General features: G+C 40.7%; 1 long non-coding RNA gene across 1 annotated transcript in view; it reads right to left on the bottom strand.

Annotated features, from left to right (window-relative positions):
* LOC149472017 (uncharacterized) overlaps window positions 1–14,374 on the bottom strand; it is a 267,974-nt gene that overhangs the window by 249,601 nt on the left and 3,999 nt on the right. The gene's annotated exons all lie outside the window — the stretch shown is intronic.

The following is a 14,374-nucleotide window of genomic DNA, read 5'->3' as shown; positions in this document are numbered from 1 at the left end:
TGCTGTAGCCTCCCTGGCGGTATTCCCGAGTGTAGCTCGGGGTAAAGTTTCAGTACCACAAGCGGTAACCCTGAGCTACACTCGGGCTTACCATTGCTCCGCGATCCCTCGGTCACTTACCTTGTCCTGCGCTCCCGCGATGTCCCTCCTGCAGTGTCCCCGGCAATGTAATCCGGCGGATGCCGGGATCTGTCATCTGGGTTCCATCCCCTGCGAGCACCGGGATGTACGGGGGACGGAACGGCGGGAAATTTGAAAATGACAAAAAGTGACATTCACTAAATTCACTAAAATCACATAGTAAAACATTACTGTATCAAACCATTTCACATACATTTTGTCCCGAGTGCTTTGTCCTGTGCCCTGCCTGCACTTTCACTGTTCTTTCTGCCTGGAAACTGAGAAACATCCATGATGTCCAAAAAGCGTCCCTTTAGGTCAAAATCTGTTTTAGACCGGCTAGAGAACAGCGATAGTAAATCAGAACCACTTGCAGAATTGAATGATAATGATTCGTGGGGAAATTCGGCATCAGACACTGAAAATGATTTTGCTCAGTGATGTGCGAACTTGGTGCTATATTTCAAATTTCAGTGTTTTTGGTTTGATTATATAATTGAATTAAATTTATTATTATTATATCATTATTTTTTATGATTATTTATTAAATTATAATTTATGATTTCGTGTTTCAAGTTTTATCATACCCGGGATGTTTACTAGACTCTTGTTCGGACAGATTTCAGTGAGTTATTCCTAAAAATTACAGGCCTACAATATAAAATGCCAAATTTCCATGCAAAATAATGGTACTGCTTTCAGCACCAAAAATCTGAAATAATCATACCGCCAGGGAGGTTAAGGAAGATCTTGTACTACAATCAACAAAAAAACCCATAGGGTAGATATTTAATTAACATAGTTACTACTCCCGCTTTCCCTTCGCTTATATTATTGCAGTGAGTGATGTCATGCTCCTTCTGTCACTGCAATTTAAAATCATGCAATTTGTGTGCAATATCAGCGCGATTTCAGGTGCGATTTCTGACGACTTTATTGCTACTTGTGAAGATTTTCAATGATTTCTTGCAATTTGCAGTGTGATTTCCATTATATTCTATGTATATGAAATTACAACAAAACTGCAGAACAAGTAATGCAAGAACTACTTTAGAAATTGCGCTGCAGCAAATTGCAAATGTTAGGACACAGGGGCGGACTGACAACTCATGGGGCCCCCGGGCAATAGGGGATCATGGGGCCCCTGTGTCCTCACCCACACTCAAACCACACCCAAAAAAGCCTATGAAAGGTGCCAGGGGCATCTCATGGGGCCCCCTATTGACCCTGGGCCCTCGGGCAGCGCCCGAGTTCCCAAATGGTCAGTCCGCCCCTGTAGGACACTGACATTCACTAAGGCTTGGTTCACACTGGATGCAATTTAAAATTGCGCATTTTGTTTGCGATTTCACTACATTTTCTGAAGATTTCCCAATGATTTCTTGTGTTTTACATTGTGTTTTGCAGTGCCATTTCTATAGTAGTCTATATGTAAAATCACAACAAACTGCAGAAAAAGTAATGGAAGAACTACTTTTGAAATCGCGCTTGTTAAGACACTCACATTCATTAGATCTGATTTCAGGTACGACTTCAATTCCCAAATTGCGGCGGTGTGTACCAGGGCTAAATGTGATTTAAATTTCCAAATCCCACCAGTATGATTGGGCACTTTGTCAAGATCTCTGGGAATGCTGAGTAACCCAAATCCCATGAGATCCCATGTTCCAGCAGAATGCATGAGATTTGGGATACTCAGAAAGGAGTCTGATGTCACCCCCTACAGTATGGAACCCAGGGGAGTATTTGATTTACTTCAGGTACTTAAATAGCGCTGTCAATTTATGCAGTGCTTTACATATATATTGTAAAGTCACATCAGTCCAACAAGGGGTGTACAATCTAAGATCCCTAATGTACATTCATATACTAGGGGCAATTTAGACAAGATCCAGTTAACCTACTTGTATGTCTTTGGAGTGTGGGAGGAAACCAGAGTACCCAGAGGAAACCCAGGCAGCCACTGAGAGAACATGCAAACTCCAGGTAGGTGGTGCCATGGTTGGGATTCAAACCAACAACCCTAGCACTACCAGGCGGAAGTGCTAACCATTTAGCCACTGTGCTGCCCAATAGCAAGTATTATTGATTCCCTACAGGTTTTTATTTTTAGGGGATGAGAATCCATAGTAAATAGGCAGATCTTTATTTTTTGGTGCAAAGTTTGCTTTAATCGTTATGTTATGTTGCAAAAAAGCAAAAATTGCATTGTAAGCCAAATCAGGGAAATAGTTTATATCATCAGTTTAAAGCAAACATCAAGAGGATACCAAGACAAATTTAGGAGCTACATCACTTATACCCCCTTTTTTTTTTGCAAAAATATTCTATGACAGTTGCTTTCTTTGCTAGTAGTGATTCCATGTAGAGAAAACAGTGAATTATATCTGGCTTGAACAGTTTGTAGCCTATCAGATAGGAATGAGACAATAGATAAGGACAAATAGAAGACTAGGATACAGGCAACTTTAGAGATGTGTCTCCTGGGATATTTATGTGTAAAAGATGAATTTGAGCTAATGGGCCGGCCGTCTCACCTGGGTGAGTTCAAATGCAAAATGTACTTATTTGACTAGAGTGTACCTTTGATGCATACTAACAAAATGAATTTGTTTGTACAAGAGGCTCCATGGAATTGTTGTCTCCTTCTTTTATCATCCAGGTTAAAAAGGAAAGAAAAGCAAATCAAACAAAGCAAATCAAGCTGAATACCTGCAGGGGTCTGCATTAGGTCTGCTGTGGGCCAAACGTACTTAAAAATGACTGTGTTTTGGTAATTAGTACGGCAATACCAATTCTGACATGCAGTATTGTTTTTCTAAAAAAAGAGGAGCCAGAAAAGATTTTCTTGTGTGTAAGTGTACGTAAAGCCAGTACAAGCTATAGATAATAAGAAAAGAGCTTTTGTTAAATATGCAAATGAAGGAACGCTATCATCGTTTAAACATTACAGAATATAACAGAATATGCAAAAAAGAACTAAAGGCTGCAAAAATTGAAAACGAACAACAGATTGCAAAAGATAGCAGGACCAACCCACAAAAATTCTTCAAATATATTAATAGTAAAAAGTTCAGGTCCGAGCATGTAGGCCCTTTTACAAAATGATCTAGAGTGGGTGACTGGAGACAAAGAGAAGGCAAATGTATTAAATACCTTCTTCAGCTCTGTGTATACAAAGGAGCATGGGGGAATCTCTTGTTCATAATGGGCATAGTATTGACATAGCCCCAAATGATCCACATTGGCTCACAACTGATATGATACAGAAATATTTAGACAGAATAAAGGTGAATAAAGCACCTGGACCAGATGGCATACACCCACGAGTCCTTAAAGAATTGAGCTCTGTCATTTCAAACCTATTGTTTCTAATTTTTAGGGACTCTAATGACTGGCATGGTACCACTGGATTGGCGTAAGGCCAATGTGGTACCAATATTTAAAAAGGGGTCAAAATCTTTACCAAGTAATTATAGACCTGTTGGTTTAACTTCTATAGTTGGGAAGATACTGGAGAGTTTAATAAAAGACCACATAGATGAGTTCTTGCTGGGAAAAATATTTTAAGCAACAGACAGCATGGATTCATGAAAGACAGAGGTTGTCAAACAAATCTGATTTCTTTTTATGAGGAGATGAGCAAAACCTTGGACAGAGGGGTAGCGGTGGACTTGGTATACTTGGGTTTTGCAAAAGCGTTTAACACAGTTCCCCCCACAAGGCTAATGTGTAAGGTAAAGTCTACGGGCTTGGAAAAATCTGTATGTAAATGGATAGAAAACTGTCTAAAAGATCGTATTCAAAGAGTAGTGGTTAATGATTCATACTCTGAATGGTCTAGGGTTGTCAGTGGTGTACCCCAAGGTTCAGTGTTAATACCCTTATTTTTTAATATATTTATAAATGGTATAAAGTCTGGGATTAAAAATACAGTTTCAGTCTTTGCAGATGACACCAAGCTGTGCAGTGGAATAACGTCCTTACGGGATGTCTCCAACTTACAAGCCGACCTCAATGCACTGTTTAATTGGGCAACTATGTGGCAAATGAGGTTTAATGTTGATAAATGTAAGGTTATGCACTTGGGGGCTAAGAATATGCATGCATCATACATACTAGGGGGAATACAACTGGGGGAATCAATGATGGAGAAGGATCTGGGAGTTCTGGTAGATCACAAGCTTAATAATGGCATGCAATGCCAAGCTGCGGTTTCCAAAGCAAGGAAAATCCTCTCTTGTATTAAAACAGGTATAGACTCCAGAGAGAGTGATATTACCCCTGTACAAATCATTAGTAAGACCTCATCTGGAATATGCAGTTCAGTTTTGGGCACCAATTCACAAAAAAAACATTGAGGAACTGGAGAAAGTGCAGAGAAGGGCAACCAAACTGATAAGAGGTCTGGAGGAGCTCAGCTATGAGGAAAGATTAGAAGAATTGAATTTATTCTCTCTTGAGAAGAGGAGATTAAGGGGGATATGATCAACATGTATAAATACATCTGTGGTTCATATAGTGAACTCGGTGTAGAGCTATTCACCCTGAGGTCATCACAGAGGACAAGGGGGCACTCTTTATGTCTAGAGGAAAAGAGATGTAATCTCCAAACACGGAAAGGTTTGTTCGCAGTAAGAGCTGTGAAAATGTGGAAAAGACTCCCTCAAGAGTTGGTTCTGGCCAGCTCAGTGGATTGCTTTAAAAAAGGCCTGGATTCTTTCCTAGATACACAGAATATAACTGGATACTAACATTTATAGGTAAAGTTGATCCAGGGAATATCCGATTGCCTCTCGGTGGATCAGGAAGGAATTTTTTCCCTGCAGGAGTAAATTGGATCATGCTTTGCTGGGTTTTTTTTTGCCTTCCTCTGGATCAACTGTGGGTATAGGATTATAACTTTTTTTTTTTTTAATGGTTGAACTGGATGGACTTTTGTCTTTTTTCAGCCAGACTAACTATGTAACAAAAATGTATGAAATTGCAGCTAACCAGTGCTTAATGTGACAGCTGGACTTGTTCTCTTTATTCTTGGATTTTTTCCCCTTTATTTTTCACCTGGTGATCCTGACAGTAACACACTTCTGGTCCTTGGGTGACAAACCTAAAGCTTGGTACACACACTCATTTTTTTTTCCTTCAACCCAGCAGACAGTCCCTTATTGGAACACACTGCGATTGGCTGTGAGCGCTGATCACATGTGGGTCAGATGTTCGCCAACCCCCCCCCCTCCACACGCACACATACTCGGATGCGGTTCAGATGCTGGTCTGTAGGGCAGGCAACTGTGCACATGGGCTCTCTGTATAGTATCTATAGATAGCTTCCTTGTCACCTTAGGACAGGATTCCAGAACACATAGTTTGATCTACATATAAATGAAATAGTAAATGCAATGACACAATACATTGATTCATTGTATTTACTCAATGACACTTGCGGACCATTGCAAGTGTCAATTTACACAGGAGTGGCTGCATTTTGATAGGTGCTCCTGCTGTGCTATACAGAGCTGTGTAATACAAAGCTACCATTTTGATAGATGGCGATTACTGATAATATCAGTGAGGGATAAATGGCAAGGAGTAGGAGGAGATGGACTTCAAGTGAAACTAAAGTTGAAAAAAAAATTGTGAATAGGCAGGATGTTCATTGAAGAAGAGACATGCAATGTTTCTTCTGCAATAAAATACACTTAAGTCTGGAACACGCGATGAGAATATCAGATGAAACATGCCACTTTTGGAGCGATCGTCCGATAATCTGATCGTTAGTATACAGCTTTCGAGAGACAATCACAACAATTCATGCTAAATTATCCAAAGGAACAAGCACAATTTTTTTTCTTGTTTCTTGTACAGAGGAACGATTTTTGTTTGTCTAAAAAATCAGTATGGTGTTTGTCTAAAAAATCGAGTGACCAAGACCACGCTTGCTCGGAAACAAAATAATACATTACAATACAATAAATCATCACGGGAAGTTGTATTCTGTCATATAAGAATTTTCGTAACTCTAGTAACCTATTTGTTTTCGATATGAGACTAGCATGCGGAAAACCCCCCGGAAGATCATTCATCCTATATTCTCATCATGTGTATGAGACTTTACCTGCCTGTTCTCAATCTCTTACAGAATATACACTACATGCACAGCTCAGTTTACATTCTGCACACTGCTTGTGTGCCACGTGTGAAGGATTGATGTCATCCAATCTTGGCCAATCAAGACAGCCAAAGATCACACCCTGCAGAAGCCGGGGAGAAGATGCCAGCACCAGGGTGTCAGACCATTGGAACAAAAGTAAGTATTTTTTCCTTTAGTTCTGCTTTAATAGAAGCTTCCTAAAAACAGTGTTTACATTTTTTTTAGGACATATCCCTTATGTTCAGAATTCTCAAGTGGTTAAAGTGTTGCTAAACCCAGGACCCTGCAGTCACTATATCAGGTCTCCCACAGTACACAGAACATGGAAATGCAATTATTTTAGGAAATATAAACTGCTAAATACCTTTTCTCATCAGCAGAGCAGTGTTCAGCTGAGCACTAGCTAAAGCTTGTAGGAGGAGTTTTCTTTCTGCTCTAGGAGTATGCAAAAACCCCTGACCTCTGCTAATTGGTCCTGTGCTGATCAGATGCACTCTCCCAAGAAAAAAAAAAACCTATAGCAATACACACCAAACTGAGCATGTGCACAATGCCTACCGTTCTGTTTGTCTTATCAGGAGAATAGAAGTGGTCGCTTAACACCTTCCCAGCCTGCCTATAGCAGATTAACAGCTGGGCGGGACACTGCTCATTGTGACTGGGCATCATATGACATCCTTTCAAAAGGAGCCGCTCACACAGCTGCACAATCTGTAACCAGGACACAGCAAATGACATATTACTACACCAACTTGTTGCTAGTGTCACGGGACCTCTGTGACCAATCACATGTCAATGGTATACAAAGGATGTCTTCCTGTCATGCCATCCATTATATACAATTGTGTTGTTTATTTATTTCAGGTACTTATATAGTGCTGTCCATTTATGCAGCACTTTACACATATATATATATTGTACATTCACATCAGTCCCTACCCCTCAAGGGGTATACAATCTAAGGTCCCTACTTTACATTCATATACTAGGGCCAATTTAGAGGAGAGCCAATTAACCTACCAGCATGTCTTTGGAGTGTGGGAGGAAACCAGAGTATCTGTAGGAAACCCACGAAGGCACAGGGAGAACATGCAAACTCCAGGCAGGCGGTGCTGTGGCTGGGATTCAAACCAATGACCCTAGCACTGCCAGGCGGAAGTGCTAACCATTTAGCCACTGTGCTGTTTTTAGCTGTGATTGGTTAAAGCAGTCACATGGTACAGACAGGGTCATTCACAGCCCATCTGTATCATGTGATGAGCTTTGCCCAATCACAGCTAATTGCAACAAAAGACTGAATGAATCAGTTTAATTCAGTAACCATGATTGCAAATATCAATGAAATATATTGGTATTAGCAATCATGATGTGTAAAAAAAAAATCCTGATCACTTGCGCAGAGTAGCTCAATGTTACTATGGTAACATTGTATTGCTTTAGTCACAGTGTGCTGAAAAAAAAATTGAATTATTATTATTATTATTTTTTTTACATACTGTCACCAGTCAGTGTCCCTGATCACTGCCACACCAGTTATATAATAACACTGTACTGGACTGGTGACAATATGTAAAAAAAAAAAAAAATTGTCATAAAATGTAGCAGAATACATTTTGCCCTAAATGTATGAAGACATTTGCAAACTTTTATGACAGAAACGAAGAAAAATGTGTTTTTTTCAAAAGTTTCAGTTTTTTTTTGTTTATTTAGCAAAAAATAAAAAAACTCACTTTTAATTAAATACCACCAAAAGAAAGCTCTATTTGTGTGAAAAAATATAATTTTTTTATGGGTATAGTGTTGCGCAATTGTCATTCAAAGTGCGACAACACTGAAAGCTGAAAATTGGCCTGGGCAGGAAGGGGGTAAAAGTCCCCAGTATTGAAGTGGTTAAAAAAGGGGAGGAACAGAGAAAAAAGGATCAAACAGCCTTTTTACACAATGCAGAGGATTACCCCCTTAGGTTTACCAGTGAGTATAACAAGCATGCTTTACTGCATACACAGACTGATTTTACTGTTGTGGGTTTAGTAACACTTTAAATATCTTTCCAACCCCCCCATGAACCTCTTTTCCAGTACAGCAGACCTCCTTCTATTTAAGTGCAAACTATGGTTAGCAAATAGGTTGTGCCCCAATGAAAAGCCAGCCCTTCCCTCTGACACCAGGTCTTTAGCTATGTGTTTAACTCTCTGAGCTCCCACTGTCTTTCCTGCATTTTCAGAGTAATACATGTATTCTTTTTTTTGGGACAGACAAGGCTTTCTATTGGCAATATTGTTTTTAATTGTCTGTAATGTACTTCAGAGGGGTTCCTACCAGTTACAGCATCTTGCACATTATAATTTGCATTACCACATTGAATAAAGAAGCTCAGGTCCCAGCCAATCAGAATTATTTTGGTCAATGGTTATAAGGTGATAATGGTTGCTGCACATTTTCATTGTTCGTGCCCCAAAAAATAACCCCAGTAGTGCTTCATGTGTCCCACTAATCCAGGGGTCTCCAAACCTTTTTTAAAAAGGGCCAGTTTACTGTCCTTCAGGCTTTAGGAGGGCCTGACTTTGGCCAGAGGGATTGGAAAATGTCCCAGAATCAGTAGGAGAAATAGTGCCCCATCGCTGGTATCAGTGGGAGGAATAGTGCCCCATCATTTGTTTCAATATGAGGAATAGTGCCCCATCATTGGTTTCAATATGAGGAATAGTGCCCCATCATTGGTATCAGTGGGAGGAATAGTGCCCCATCATTGGTATTAGTGGGAGAAATAGTGCCCCATCATTGGTATTAGTGGGAGGAATAGTGCCCCATCATTGGTATCAGTGGGAGGAATAGTGCCCCATCATTGGTATCAGTGGAAGGAATAGTGCCCCATCATTGGTATTAGTGGGAGGAATAGTGCCCCATCATTGGTATTAGTGGGAGGAATAGTGCCCCATCATTGGTATCAGTGGGAGGAATAGTGCCCCATCATTGGTATCGGTGGGAGGAATAGTGCCCCATCATTGGTATTAGTGGGAGGAATAGTGCCCCATCATTGGTATCAGTGGAAGGAATAGTGCCCCATCACTGGTATTAGTGGGAGGAATAGTGCCCCATCATTGGTATTAGTGGGAGGAATAGTGCCCCATCATTGGTATCAGTGGGAGGAATAGTGCCCCATCATTGGTATCAGTGGGAGGAATAGTGCCCCATCATTGGTATCAGTGGGAGGAATAGTGCCCCATCATTGGTATTAGTGGGAGGAATAGTGCCCCATCATTGGTATCAGTGGGAGGAATAGTGCCCCATCCTTGGTATCATTGGGAGGAATAGTGCCCCATCATTGGTATCATTGGGAGGAATAGTGCCCCATCATTGGTATCAGTGGAAGGAATAGTGCCCCATCATTGCTGTCAGTGGGAGGAATAGTGCCCCATCATTGGTGTCAGTAGGAGGAATAGTGCCCCATCATTGGTATCATTGGGAGGAATAGTGCCCCATCCTTGGTATCATTGGGAGGAATAGTGCCCCATCCTCGGTATCATTGGGAGGAATAGTGCCCCATCATTGGTATCAGTGGAAGGAATAGTGCCCCATCATTGGTATCAGTGGGAGGAATAGTGCCCCATCATTGGTATCAGTGGGAGGAATAGTGCCCCATCATTGGTATCAGTGGGAGGAATAGTGCCCCATCATTGCTGTCAGTGGGAGGAATAGTGCCCCATCATTGGTGTCAGTAGGAGGAATAGTGCCCCATCATTGGTATCATTGGGAGGAATAGTGCCCCATCATTGGTATCAGTGGGAGGAATAGTGCCCCATCATTGGTATCAGTGGGAGGAACAGTGCCCCATTATTGGTATTAGTGGGAGGAATATGCCCCATCATTGGTATCAGTGGGAGGAATAGTGCCCCATTATTGGTATTAGTGGGAGGAATAGTGTCCCATCATTGGTATCAGTGGGAGGAACAGTGCCCCATTATTGGTATTAGTGGGAGGAATAGTGTCCCATCATTGGTATCAGTGGGAGGAACAGTGCCCCATTATTGGTATTAGTGGGAGGAATAGTGTCCCATCATTGGTATCAGTGGGAGGAATAGTGCCCCATCATTGGTATCAGTGGGAGGAACAGTGCCCCATTATTGGTATTAGTGGGAGGAATAGTGTCCCATCATTGGTATCAGTGGGAGGAATAGGTGCCCCATCATTGGTATCAGTGGGAGGAATAGTGCCCCATCATTGGTATCAGTGGGAGGAATAGTGCCCCATCGTTTCTATCAGTGGTAGGAATAGTGCCCCATCATTGGTATCACTGGGAGAAATAGTGCCCCATTGTTGGTATCAGTGCATGGAATGGCACCATATTGTTGGTATTCAAGGGAGAAATGGTGCCCCATAATAATGTCAGTGGGAGGAATGGTGCCCCATTATTAGGGTCAGTGCAAGGAATGCTATCCATCAGTGGCAGAAATGGTGCCCCATCATTTATGTCAGTGGGAGGAATGGTGCCCCATCATTTGTGTCAGTGGGAGGAATGGTGCCCCAAGGACCAGATCGGAGAAATCAAAGGGCTACACCCAGCTCTCAGGCCGCAGTTTGGAGACTGCACTAATCCATATCAGCATGCTGAACCTTGTCCTCACTTCCAGGTTTGGGCTACACAGGGCAAAGTGTGATCCTCGTCAGTGATCTGCTCTCAGCTCCCCAGCTTACATTACAGGGAGGTGGTCACACTTCAGAGCAGTGCACATGCCCCAGGTACCTCCACTGGCAGCCTTAGTGATATAGGTGTTAGAACAAGAAGAACAGAGAGCACAGCCCACACTTTCTCCCTACCCTTTCCTCCTTCCCAGCATTTGCTCTTAGATTTGTTGATTCCACTGACACTGATAGCGCATGTGAATAAATGACATCCCTGTCTGCCATTATTTATTTTTTCCCCATACCTCTAAAAGTTCTGGTGCATACCCCAAGGGGATGTGTACCCATGGTTTTAAACTGCTGCTGTAGACATTTTATTCTGTGAATGGTTGAATTTATAATGACACTGCAATTGTAGCTGACTCAAGCATGGTCAATATACAAATTAAATAAAGAGTTTGTAAAAATGTGTATAATTTTATTTAATGCAAGGCAACACAAACCTGACAAAGAAAAACGTTTACATGTGATTAGTTAAGAGATATTAAAAACAAAAAGCAGCAAATAAAAGGAATGATGGCTCTTTAGGATTAATGAAGGAATTCAGTGAATATTTAGTTGAATATGCTCGTAAAATTACTTGAACATAAAGGCTCATGCATTTTCTGTCATACACAAGAGGTTGTTAAATATCTTACATTAGTTCAGTAGTGAAGGTGAGTGTAAAGGAGACTTACTGAGTACTTATGAATGCAACTTCCAATAGTATAACCAAACAGTTGGCTTTATGGGGCAACTGCAAAAACATATTATGTGTGCTGGCAGGCTGTAAGAGAATGTGGAAATTGAAGCAGAGGGACATACTGCATAGGGTCCCCTGGCACTATAGTATCTGGCAGTATTGGATTTTAATCATATACCCTCAAGGCCAATTTTCCAGTGGCTTTTTTATAGCTACAAATCATTTTGATCAAGATCAGTTCACAAGACTTTATTAAAACTAAAAATATAAAATAATTAGCTATAAAAAAGGCAAATGTCATCCGCCCTCTACAAGCTAAGACGTTTAAGTGACAAAACAGTGAATGTTTTGAGTTTCCTTTGGAGAAAAATTATCCCTGTGTTTTAGCAGTCCAGATGTACAGAAAAGATGTCTCAGGGGAAGCAAAAACCGTGGAAAAAAAAACACAGAAGAAGCAAAACCCTGAGTCCAAAACCAATAATAACTACCAGATGCACAATAAGAGTTTTGGGTGCTTCCCCAATCCAAGTCAAAACACAAAAAAAAAAAAAAGATATATATACTCTGGCCATATATACCAGCTACTTGATTAGGTACAAATTTCCAGTTCCAAGAAAATATCCCCCACACCACCACTACCAGTCTGAACCGTTGATACAAGGCAAGGATGGATCCATGCTTTCATGTTGTTTATGCCAAATTCTGACCCTACCATCTGAATGTCACAGCAACCAGTCTGCCCATTCTCCTCTGACATCAACAACGCATTTTCATCCACACAACTGCTGCTCACTGGATATTTTCTTTTTTTTCAGACCATTCTCTAAACCCTAGAGATGGTTGTGCATGAAAATCCCAGTAGATCAGCAGTTTTTGAAATTCTCAGACCAGCCCGTCTGGCACCAACAAGCATGCCACATTCAAAGTCACTTAATCCCCTTTCTTCCCCATTCTGATGCTTGGTTTAAACTTCAGCAAGTTGTCTTCACCATGCCTACATGCCTAAATACATTGAGTAGCTGCCATGTGATTGGCTGATTAGCAATCTGTGTTGCCAAGCAATTGAACAGGTGTGTGTATATTAGTGTGTGTGTGTAAAAATTACCAAACCAGCTTACACATATCACAAAAAATCTTTAGTAAGCCGACTAAATCCCAGGTAAGTACACTTTGATCTCCCAAAATTATTTAAAAACAGTTAAAAACCACACAAAACATGTAAACCGTCCAGGCTCAGTCATTAAGATACAGTACATTGTGCTGGTCAGACTATTTCTTATGTTAGGAGTAAGCCCAAGTATTGAACATATATTTGTTGATTCATAAAAAATTATTTATGGTGTAAATAAGATCCATCCAAATGGCCTGAAGATGCTGATAAATGCAGTAAGTAGCACTACCCCCTTAGGAGTCACTGAGTTTTGGGTCCTGCTATAGTCCTGCACAGCCAGAGAACATGTATTTTCTTCCACACTTGCATACTGGAGACAGTAAGCAATCTTTGAGCTTGTTTTTTGTAGTTTTATTAAGGGGTTGTGAACATGGCTGGAGTTGAGCAGTGTATGGGATGCCCAAGGGAACTGTGAACTGCGAGGACAAGCTTCTTAGCAGCTATGTACAAGTCCATAGTATAGGAAGGATCAGTTGAGTATAAGCTTTCTTCTTACCCCTAGACAAAACAAACAGTTGACTCGTGCCGTACAGTCACAGCTCCATTGCATGGGAAAACCTTTTTTTTGCCCAGAGATAGGCTTTAAACAAATTAAGGTTATACTGCTGTGTAGAGTAAAAATGGACACTAGGCACATAAAAACTGAAGACCCTTTAAGGATATAACCACTCACACTTGCTCAGTTGTAGCAATCATTCCAAATACAGGGCAATAGGAAATGAAGGGATGGAGCTGTGCCCTTCAATGGACTCCAAGAAAAGGATTTTAAAGTGAAATACAAAAATCCTATTTTCTCTATTGTCTATTGAGGGACACAGCTTGATGATAATTAGGAAGTGTAGGGATGGCCAAAAGCAGTTCAACAGATGGGACAAGCACACATTGACCTTTAGAACTTAGAAAAACGTGCTTACAAAAGACCGGGTCATAGTTGCACAGATCTGAGATACACAGAAAAAAAGAGAGTTATGAAAAGCTCTAGAAGTAGACTTGCACTCTGGAAATTTTTGTTTCGGATGCATTTGTTCATTGAAGAACTTTGAATTTAAAGAAAATTTAATTACTTCTCCATGGGCCCAAACTACTATCACATCATGTGAACTCATCCGAATTAAGCAAATGCATTTGTTAATTTCATTATAATTTTTTTTTCGAATTCATTGACATGTGTTAATATGTCCATTTGGAAATTCTGATACATCCAAATCTCCGAAACTTACATTTTTGTCCAAAGAACAAATCTAAATGAAACCCGCATGTCTACCAAGAAGTACTTACTGTTCTAGTGGGGTGGGATTAATTGGAATCCGGGTGGGTCAGTGGGTGTAGCGATGTGTTGGGCATGTACTTTTCATATAAGGAAAGCTGTGACTGTGAGCCTAAACAAATCATAAAATCAAAACTGCCTAAATGAACCATAAAATCAAAACTGCAATATGCAGTGACCTGAATGCACCCATAAAAGCCTGGAGCCCAAAGCCATGGCCTGTGTACCTTATTGAACATTTCATTGGTTATGATTTCAGGGCAGCACTGGAATCATAATATTAAAATGTAAAAATCCAAA

This window comes from Staurois parvus, unplaced genomic scaffold (assembly GCF_062004578.1).
Source record: "Staurois parvus isolate SC_StPar_1 unplaced genomic scaffold, SC_StPar_1.0 ptg000025l, whole genome shotgun sequence".
Taxonomy (NCBI): Eukaryota; Metazoa; Chordata; class Amphibia; order Anura; family Ranidae; genus Staurois; species Staurois parvus.
Note: the sequence above shows the minus strand (reverse complement) of the source record. Positions and strands in the feature narration are given on the sequence as shown.